Below are 10,860 nucleotides of genomic sequence, written 5' to 3'. Positions count from 1 at the left end.
GGCCATGCTGTGAACACACCTTCCTTAGCCATCAAGTCCTGGAATAGGACTCGAACCCGGAGCCTCTGGCTCAGAAATAGGGACAATGCCCATTGAGCCACAAGACCTCCTAGTCATGTGATATTGACCATATAATCTGTTTTGGAGGTGTTGATTAAGCAGGCTTAGCTCCAGTGCTTGAGGAGGTCCTACGTAAATGCCATAAAAACTTAAAGTGCTGGAAAAACTCAGCAGGTCTGGGAGCATCTGTGGAGAGAGAAATGGAGTTAACATTTTGAGTCCAATACAACTCTTTTTTGGTTCCTCTCTCCAGTTCTGAAGAAGTGCACATGAAGATTACACTGGAAAATACAGTTAAACACAGTGATCAATTGTGTCTAATAGTCAAATCGTTGGGATGCTTCCTTCCTATGTTTAAAAACCCTCTTTGAAATGAATAGGCAGTTTTATTAGCCTGGTGTTGTTGTTCTTCAAAATAGTGCCACGGCATTTTTCATATTCATCTAAGAGCACTGGGGACCTCGGTTTAATGTCTCAGTGAAAAGATGGCAGAGTGAAACAGTGCAGCACTTCTTCAGTACTGCACTGTAGTGACAGCTTTGATTTTTGTGTTCAAAGGCCAGGAGAGGGACCATAATCTTTTGACCCAAGAGGCACAAATACAACCAACAGAGCCACAGTTGAAAAATAAAACTGTTATGTTGAGTAAACCTCATTGTTTGCAGTGGTTTGTTTGCATTGATACAATGATGTGCAACATTTTAAATTGAGAGGAAGCCATACACACGTGCATGATAGATATACACATACTAAGACAGTAACCTGGACTAAGATTGCCATCTATTGGTGGAGGCATTGCTGGAGGCTTGATTACCTGGCATTCAGACAATGTGGTATCTAAGCACATGACATCTGCAAATGTTACTGCATTTGCCTTAGGTTGCAATTCCCCCTCCACCATCATTTGAGTAGATTTGCTTGTGGTTTTGTACCAGCAGCTATTATCTGTGAACTTCCAAGAAGGAGACTACCGTGAACAGATGAAGAGGAGAAACTAAAGTGGGGGAGTGAGAGATTGAAATCGGGCATGTGCACTAACCATGACCCCATGAATAAGAATATGCGGGGCATGCCGATTGAACCATAGCAACGATTTGATTGGTCGCAGAGGGAGCGCACAGCTCTCACAGTCAATGTTGTGTTCAATCAGCACGCACCTCACTTCACGTGCCTTTGCTTTGCATGTGTATCACTTTACTAATACTAGTAGGAAAAAAACTACGCAGAAAAACTACCAGCGAATTCTGGCAAGTGGTCAACAGTCAACAAAATGAACTCAGATGGGAAACCAAAGATGGGTGATACACTTAAAAAGGTTGTGGCCATGTTGCTTTAAGAGGTTAACAGCTAGAAAGGCAAGATCAAAAAACAGCAGGTGAGCTGACTTAGCTGGAGAACTGCAGACGAGATGTCTGCAAAGCTTGCGCTATTGGCAGTCTAGAGAAATGTTTTTGTTTTGGAAGGTAGAGCTAAATTAATTTAAAAGCATTCGGTGAATCCTGAAATGTGATAAAACCCGTTTACTTCATCAGATTAAAAAAATAAATTGTAAACGAGGAATAATTAACTTAAAGGTCGGGTTGATGACAGACCAGAGCAGGCTCTGTCGTCACTGAGAATGGGTGGAACTTAGGAAGGCTCTCTGGTTTCAATTTATCCGGGTGTTTTCTGGGAGAGTTTTTTAGTTGCAGTTTTGAACTGCTGTGTGTAGTTTGCAGCTTACTGAGAGAAATCAGCCAAAGTAAATGACAGTTAGATAGAACTGCACCAGAAACAGATTACAACTCTAATTTCATTATTGACTGTGTAGAATATGGATGAGGCTTAATCTCAGTTTGAATTTTGTAAAGGAACAGAAACTGGAAGATTACCTGGTTTGAGGCTAGTGGGAGAATCTACAGTGGGCCTCACAGTGTCTTATTGCAAAAGAAAATAATCAGTTGAATTAACTTGGAAGTATTGAGAAGTAACCAGAACAAGGGACTGAGGCCTCCACAGTCAAGAGTCTGAGAATAGCTGGAGCTGAGGAAAATTTGATTGGTTAAAAGAAGATATTTGGATGTCTTTTTAAATGTCCCTAACTGGATTGTAGCATCCAATCTCCTGCACAACACAAGGAACCGATCACTTCAAAGGGACAACATTTGTTTTTATTCTTTTGATGGGATTTGTTGTTCATCCAAATTGTCCTTGAACTGACTGGCTTGCTAGGCCATTGCAGAGCGCAGTTAAGAGTCAACCACTCTGCAGTCACATGTAGGCCCGACCAAGTAAGGACAGCAAATTTCCTTCCCTAAAGGACATTAGTGAACCAGATGGGTTTTTATGACAATTGATAGTTTCATGGTCACCATTACTGAGTCAAGCGTTCAGTTCCAAATTTATTAATTGAATTTAAATTCCACCAGCTGCTTTGGTGGGATTTGAACCCATGTCCCCCAGGGAATTAATCTAGGTCGCTGGATTACTAGCCCTGTGATTTTTCCACCACAGCACTAAGCTTGGAAGTAGTGGTGTTGAAATTTGCAAATGATACCAAAACAGGAGCTATAGTTAATTCCGTGGAACAGCAAAGGAAGAACATAAGATCTAGGAGCAGGAGTAGGCAATTCAGCCCCTCGAGCCTGCCCCGCCATTCATTACGATCATGGCTGATCTCATTTCGGCCTCAACTCCAATTTCCCGCCCTCTCCCCATAACATTTCAACCTGTTACTAATTTAAAATCTGTCTATCTCCTCCTTAAATTTATTCAGTGTCCCGGCACCCACTGCACTCTGAGGTATGAATTCCACAGATTCATGACCCTTTGAGAAAAGTAATTCCTCCTCCTTTCTGATTTAAATCTACCATCCCTTAGCCTAAAACTATGGCCTCTCGTCCTAGAATGCACAAGGGGAAACACCCGCTCAACGTCTACTTTGTCTGTCCCCTTTAGCATCTTATATGTCTCAATTAGATCTCCTCTCATCCTTCTAAACTCTAGCGAGTATAGGCCTAAACTGCTCAATCTCTCCTCATAAGACAAGTCCCGCATCTCTGGAATTAATCTAGTGAACCTCCTCTGAACCACCTCCAATGCAACTACATCCTTCCTCAAGTAAGGGGACCAAAACTGTGCACAGTACTCCAGGTGCAGTCTCACCAATGCCTTGTACAGTTGCAACAACACTTCCCTATTTTTATACTCTATTCCTTTAGCAATAAATGCCAAAATTCCATTTGCCTTCCTTACTACCTGCTGTACCTGCATAATAGCTTTCAGCGATTCATGCACGAGGACACCCAGATCCCTCTGCACTCAGCACTGAAGTGTTCTGAAGTTTCTCTCCATTTAAATAATGTCTCTTTTTATTCTTCCGACCAAAATGGATAACCTCACACACTACAGCTACAACAGGATAGTGATAAGATGGGAGGAATGGGCTATAAAGTGGCAGATGGAATTCAACATCAGTAAGTGTGAGACAATATACTTCTGTAACAAACAAAACAGCAGTGATGATACTGTGAATGGAAGTAGGCTTACTGCAGGGGTTGAGCAGAAGGATCTGAGGATGCAGAGCCACATGACTTTTAAAAAGCTGATAGAAATATAGGTTATATCATGCAGGTTAGAACATAAAAGCTACGAGATATTGATGACTCTATATAAAACATAAGACTTTAGTTGGTGTTCTGTTTACAGTGTTGGGCTCCACACTATGGGAAAGACATTAAACAGGGATAACCCAGGATGCTGTCTGGCATGAGGAAACACAAATAGGAAGACTTAGACAACGGGACTTATTTTATTAGAATAACACAGATTATGGGACTATATGATATAAATTTCTAAAATTAGGAACAGGTGGGACAGGGCAGATAGAAGTGGACTGTTTCCCTCCCTCATCTCTTTTTCCAGCATATTGCCCTCTATGTTGAGGAAACTAGATTGGGTAACAGCTTTGCTGAACACATCAGCATAATGTTCAGTCCATAAGTGTAACCCCGAACTTCCAGTCACTTTTCATTTTAATTTTCACCTTACTCCTACTTTGACTTCTCTGTCCTCTGCCTCCTACACTGTTCCAATGAAATAAAAACAAAAAACTGCAGATGCTGGAAATCCAAAACAAAAATAAAAATACCTGGAAAAACTCAGCAGGTCTGACAGCATCTGCAGAGAGGAACACAGTTAACGTTTCGAGTCCGTTATGACTCTTCAACAGAACTAAGGAGAAATAGAAGAGACGTGAAATATAAGCTGGTTTAAGGGTGGTGGTGGGTGGGGGTGGGGGTGGGTGGGACAGGTAGAGTTGGATAGAGGGCCAGTGGAGATTGCCAAAAGACGTCATAGACAAAAGGACAAAGAGGTGTTGATGGTGATGATATTAGCTAAGAAATGTGCTAATAGGTGACATTAAGGGTAGAAAGCAGGACGAGCAAGGTACAGATAGCCATAGTGAAAGTGGGGTGGGGGAAAGGGAAGGCTAAAAGGTAGAGATAAAACAATGGATGGAAATACATTTAAAACTGTTCCAATGAAGCTCAACATAAGCTCAAGGAACAGCACTTCATCTTTTGTTAAGTACTTTACAGCCTTTCAACATTAAGTTCAACAATTTCAGGCCATAACCACCACTCCTATTTTTGTATATTTTGGTTTTTGGACAGCAGCTGTTGGTGATAATTCTGTTATTCAAATTTACACCTCCTTGAGTCACATCTTTTGGTTCTTTCCTTGTGCCATTACCATCTCCTTTTGCCTTGCACCATCATCCCTTTTGTCCTTTAATCTCTCCTCCTTCCACCCTATCACACATTTTCCTGGCCCTGCCTCTTTACTTGCTTAAGACCTGTTACATCTTCCAGTTCTGATGAAAAGTCATTGACCTGAAACATTGGCTGTTTCTCTCTCCACAGATATTCCCAGGCCTGCTGAGTATTTCCAGCATTTTCTGGGTTTTTTTTTTCTAATTTCAGTTTAGTGGCTGAAAACAGGGAGCTGGCATAATTTTGGATTTTGTAACAGATTTTCACTAATATTTTGGATGACTGTAAACCCCAAGGGGAAAGGAGCAGTTGATGTTGACAAAAATAGTGGTGATACTAGTGAATGTACTGGTGATAAAGGCGAAGGTGCCAGAGGCACCAATGAAAATGCATACGATGCTGATCCTACAGTACAGGACCAAGATCAGCATTATCTGCACCAGGCTTGCCATTGGAGATGGCATCTGCACCAGGGTCGGAAATAGCAGCAGAGCTAAGGTTGGGACCATCAGTAGCAGCATCAATATTTTTAATTCATTCATGGGATGTGGGCATTCATTAAGGGAAGAGCAATAACAACAGCCCTTGCCAGCGATGCCAAAATCCCATGAACGAATAAAAAAATTGCTGTTTCTGATACAACTAGTCCTGTTGTTGGTACAGGTGGTGCAGAACCTGGTGTTAATGACACCGATCCTGGTGTTGGTGACACTGATCCTGGTGTTGATGATACTGATCCTGGTGTTGATGACACTGATCTTGGTGTTGCTGTTGATGGCACTGATCCTGGTGTTGGTGGCACTGATCCTGGTGTTGATGACACTGCTCTTGGTGTTGGTGACACTGATCTTGGTGTTGATGACACTGATCCTGGTGTTGATGACATTGATCTTGGTGACATTGATCTTGGTGTTGCTGTTGAGGGCACTGATCCTGGTGTTGGTGACGCCGATCCTGATGTTGGTAATACTGATCCTGGTGTTGGCGACACTGATTCAGGTGTTGGTGATGCTGATCCTGGTGTTGATGACACTGCTCCTGGTGTTGGTGACACTGATCCTGGTGATATTGATCTTGGTGAGGCTGCTGATGACACTGATTGTGGTGTTAGTGATGATGACACTGATCCTGGTGCTGGTGACACTGATCCTGGTGCTGGTGACACTGATCCTGGTTTTGGCGACACTGATCCAGGTGTTGGTGGTGCTGATCCTGGTGTTGGTCCTGGTGACACTGACCCTGGTGTTGATGACACTGCTCCTGGCATTGGTGACACTGATCCTGGTGTTGGTGACACAGATCCTGGTGTTGATGTTGGTGACACTGATCCTGGTATTGGTTTGGTGACACCGATCCTGGTGTTGGTGCTTATGACACTGATCCTGGTGTTGGTGTTGGTTATGCTGATCCTGGTGTTGATGACACTGATCCTAGTGTTGGTGACACTGATCCTGGTGTTGGTGACACTGATCCTGGTGATGCTTAGCCTGGTGTTGGTGTTGGTGACACTGACCCTGGTGACACTGATCCTGGTGTTGGTGACGCTGATCTTGGTGTTGGTGACGCTGATCCTGGTGTTGGTAATGATGACACTGATCCTGCTGTTGGGGTGCTGATCCTGGTGTTGGTGACACTGATCCTATTGTTGGTGTTGCTGACACTGATCTTGGTGTTGGTAATGCTCCTCCTTATGTTGGTGATGCTGATCCTGGTGTTGGTGATGTTGATCCTGGTGTTGGTGATGATGATCCTGGTGTTGGTGATGAGGACACTGATCCTGGTGTTGGTGATGAGGACACTGATCCTGGTATTGGTGACATTGATCCTGGTTTTGGTGATGCTGATCCTGGTGTTGATGTTGGTGGTGCCAATCCTGGTGTTGGTGACGCTGATCCTGGTGTTGGTGACGCCTATCCTGGGGTTGGTGACACTGATCCTGGTGTTGGTGACGCTGATCCTGGTGTTGGTGACACTGATCCTGGTGTTGGTGACGCTGATCCTGGTGCTGGTGACACTGATCCTGGTGCTGGTGACGCTGATCCTGGTGTTGGTGACGCTGATCCTGGTATTTGTGACACTGATCCTGGTTTTGGTGATGCTGATCCTGGTGTTGATGTTGGCAATGCCGATCCTGGTGTTGGTGATGCTTATCCTGGCGTTCGTGACGCTGATCCCGGTATTGGTGACATTGATCCTGGTGTTGGTGACGCTGATCCTGGTGTTGGTGCTGTTGGTGCTAATTTAGGGGTTTTGTAAAATAGTGATTATGTTGCAGTATTAGTAATCCAGAAGACTGGACTATTCATCCAATAACCATAAGTTAAATCCCACTGGGGAAATTAAATTCTATTAATTAAAGAAATCTGAAATTAAAAAGAGAGGATGAGGAACGGCGACTGTGAAGCAGCTGGGATTGTTGCAAAAACCCAACTAGTTCATTCATGTCCTTTAAGGAAGGAAATCTGCCATCCTTACCCGGGCTGGCCTACGTGTGAATCCAGACCCACAGCAATGTGGTTGACTCTTAACTGACCTCTCATTTTGCCTAGCCAGTCATTCAAATCAAGACGGTGGCTCACCACCAGTTTCCCAAGGGAAATTAGAGTTTGACCATAAATACTGATCTTGCCAGTCATCCTGTGAATGAATTTTTTAAAATGCTGATCCTGGTGTGGATGGTCCTGTTCCTGATCTTGGTGCATATGCCACTTCCAAGTGGCAACCTTAGTGCAGATAATGCTGATCTTAGTCCCGAGTCTGCCGCAAATGATCCTGATCTTGGTCCTTCTCCTGGAGCCAATGCTTCTACTCCGATTTTGGTGCCAATGCCAATCTTAATGCCATGCTTGTGATGCTAATCCGGATCCTATCGCAGATAGTCCTGATGCCGATTCTTCTACCAATGCCAATCCTGGTACCAATGCTCCCAACTCTGATGCTAATGCTCCCAATGTTGGTCCTGGTGCCAATGTTTGTGATGCTGATCCTAGTGCCAACATTTCTGCGACTGATCCTATTCCTGCCTTTCATCCTGGTGCCAATGCACCTGATGCTGATCCTGCTGCTAATTCTGTTCCTGCTACTGACCCTGATCCTGATGTTGATTCTGCTGACGATGTTGATCCTGGCGCCAGTGCTCCTGTAGTTGATCCTAGCATCATACTTGTAACGCTGTTTCAGCTACTAATCCCATTTCTACTGCTGATCCTGGTGCCAAGACTCTTGATGCTGCTCCTGATGCCTCTGCTCCTGTTGTTGCTTTGGGTGTTGATCCTCGTGCCAATGCTCTTGATGTTGCTCCTGGTGTCTCTGCTTCTAGTGTTGATCTTGCTGTCAATGCCCCCAATGCTGCTCCTGGTGTTGATCTGGTGCCAATGCTCCCATTGTTGCTCCTGGTGCAAATGCTCTTGGTGTTGATCTTGTTATCAATGCTCCTGGTTCCGCTCTTGGTGCCACTATTCCTGATATTGATCCTGGTGCCAATGCTCCTGGTGCTGATCCTGGTGCCAATGCTCCTGATCCTGGTGACGGTACTCCTGATGCTGGTGACGGTGCTCCTCATCCAGATGCCAATGCTCCTGATCCTGGTGCCAATGCTCCCGATGCTACTCCTAATGCCTCTGCTGCTGTTGTAGCTCCTGGTGCCAGTGCTCCTGGTGTTGATCTTGTGCCAATGCTCCCATTGCTTCCCCTGGTTCCAATGCTCCCACTGTTGCCCTCTTGTGCCCATGCTCCTGGTGTTGACCCTGCTGCCAATACTCCTGGTGCTGATCCTGGTGCTGATCCTGGTACCAATGATCCTGGTGCTGATCCTGGTGCCAATATTCCTGGTGCTGATCTTCGTGCTAATGCTCTTGATGCTGATCCTGGTACCAATGTTCCTGAACCTTGTGCCTATGCTCCTGATTCTGGTGCCAATGTACCTGATGCTGATTCTGGGACATTGCTTCTGATCCTTTTTAAATTATTTATTCATGGGGTGTGGGTGTCGCTGGCTAGGCCAGCATTTATTGCACACCCTAATTGTCCTTGAGTTGGTGATAAGCTGCCTTCTTAAACTGTTGCAGTCCATCTGGTGTAGGTACAGCCACAGTACAGTTAGGGAGGGAATTCCAGGATTTTGACCCAGCAATGGTGAAGGAACGGCGATATATTTGCAAATCAGGATGGTGAGTGGCTTGGAGGGGAACTTGCAGATGATGGTATTCCCATTTATCTGCTGCCCTTGTCCTTCTAGATGGTAGAGATCATGGGTTTGGAAGGTGCTGTCTAAGGAACTTTGGTGAGTTCCTGCAGTTCATCTTGTGGATGGTACACACTGCTGCTACTGTGCGTTGGTGGTGGAGGGAGTGAATGTTTGTGGATGGGGTGCCAATCAAGCAGGCTGCTTTGTCCAGAATGGTGTTAAGTTCCTTGAGTGTTGGAGCTGCACTTGTCGAGGCAAGGAGAGTATTCCATCACACTACTGACAGGCTTTGGGGAGTCAGGAGGTGAGTTACTCTCCACAGCATTCCCAGCCTCTAACCTGCTCTTGTAGCCACAGTATACATATGGTTAGTCCAGATCGGTTTCTGGTCAAAGGTAATCCGCCAGAATGTTGATTGTGGGAGTTCAGCGATAGTGAGGCCATTGAATGTCAAGGTGACAGCTCGCCTGTTCCTGGTGCCTGTGTTCCTGATCCTGGTGCCTGTGCTCCTGATCCTGGTGACATTTCTCCTGATCCTGGTGACATCTGATCCTGGTGACATTTCTCCTGATCCTGGTGCATGTGCTCCTGATCCTGGTGACATTTCTCCTGTTCCTGGTGCCTGTGTTCCTGATCCTGGTGCCTGTGCTCCTCATCCTGGTGACATTTCTCCTGATCCTGGTGCCAGTGCTCCTGATCCTGGTGACATTTCTCCTGATTCTGGTGCCTGTGTTCCTGATCCTGGTGACTTTTCTCCTGATCCAGGTGCCCGTGCTCCTGATCCTGGTGCCTGTGCTCCTGATCCTGGTGACATTTCTCCTGATCCTGGTGCGTGTGCTCCTGATCCTGGTGCCAGTGCTCCTAATCCTGGTGACATTTCTCCTGATCCTGGTGACATTTCTCCTGATCCTGGTGAGATTCCTTCTGATCCTGGTGAGATTTCTCCTGATCCTGGTGAGATTTCTCCTGATCCTGGTGCATGTGCTCCTGATCCTGGTGACATTTCTCCTGATCCCGGTGCCAGTGCTCCTGATCCTGGCGCCTGTGCTCCTGATCCTGGTGCCAATGCTCCTGATCCTGGTGCCTGTGTTCCTGATCCTGGTGCCAATGCTCCTGATCCTGGTGCCTGTGCTCCTGATCCTGGTGCCTGTGCTCCTGATCCTGGTGCCAATGCTCCTGATCCTGGTGCCTGTGTTCCTGATCCTGGTGCCAATGCTCCTGATCCTGGTGCCTGTGCTCCTGATCCTGGTGCCTGTGTTCCTGATCCTGGTGCCAATGCTCCTGATCCTGGTGCCTGTGCTCCTGATCCTGGTGCCTGTGCTCCTGATCCTGGTGAGATTTCTCCTGATCCCGGTGCCAGTGCTCCTGATCCCGGTGCCTGTGCTCCTGATCCTGGTGCCTGTGCTCCTGATCCTGGTGAGATTTCTCCTGATCCCAGTGCCAGTGCTCCTGATCCTGATCCCGGTGCCAGTGCTCCTGATCCCGGTGCCTGTGCTCCTGATCCTGGTGAGCTTTCTCCTGATCCCAGTGCCAGTGCTCCTGATCCTGATCCCGGTGCCAGTGCTCCTGATCCCGGTGCCAGTGCTCCTGATCCTGATGCCAGTGCTCCTGATCCTGATCCCGGTGCCAGTGCTCCTGATCCTGATCCCGGTGCCAGTGCTCCTGATCCTGATCCCGGTGCCAGTGCTCCTGGTCCTGCTCCTGGTCCCGGTGCCAATGCTCCTGGTCCTGGTCCCGGTGCCAATGCTCCTGATGCTGCTCCTGGTGTGGGAGGTGTCTGAGCTCCCGGACTGTTTCCGGGGTTAGCTCTGGCCTGGGGGTTGGGGAGCCCCGGAACAGAATGGCGGAGTTGGCTGCAGA

Source organism: Cetorhinus maximus, chromosome 16 (genome assembly GCF_964194155.1).
Source record: "Cetorhinus maximus chromosome 16, sCetMax3.hap1.1, whole genome shotgun sequence".
NCBI lineage: Eukaryota > Metazoa > Chordata > Chondrichthyes > Lamniformes > Cetorhinidae > Cetorhinus > Cetorhinus maximus.
The sequence above is the reverse complement of the archived record's forward strand: the minus strand, read 5'-3'. Positions refer to the sequence as shown.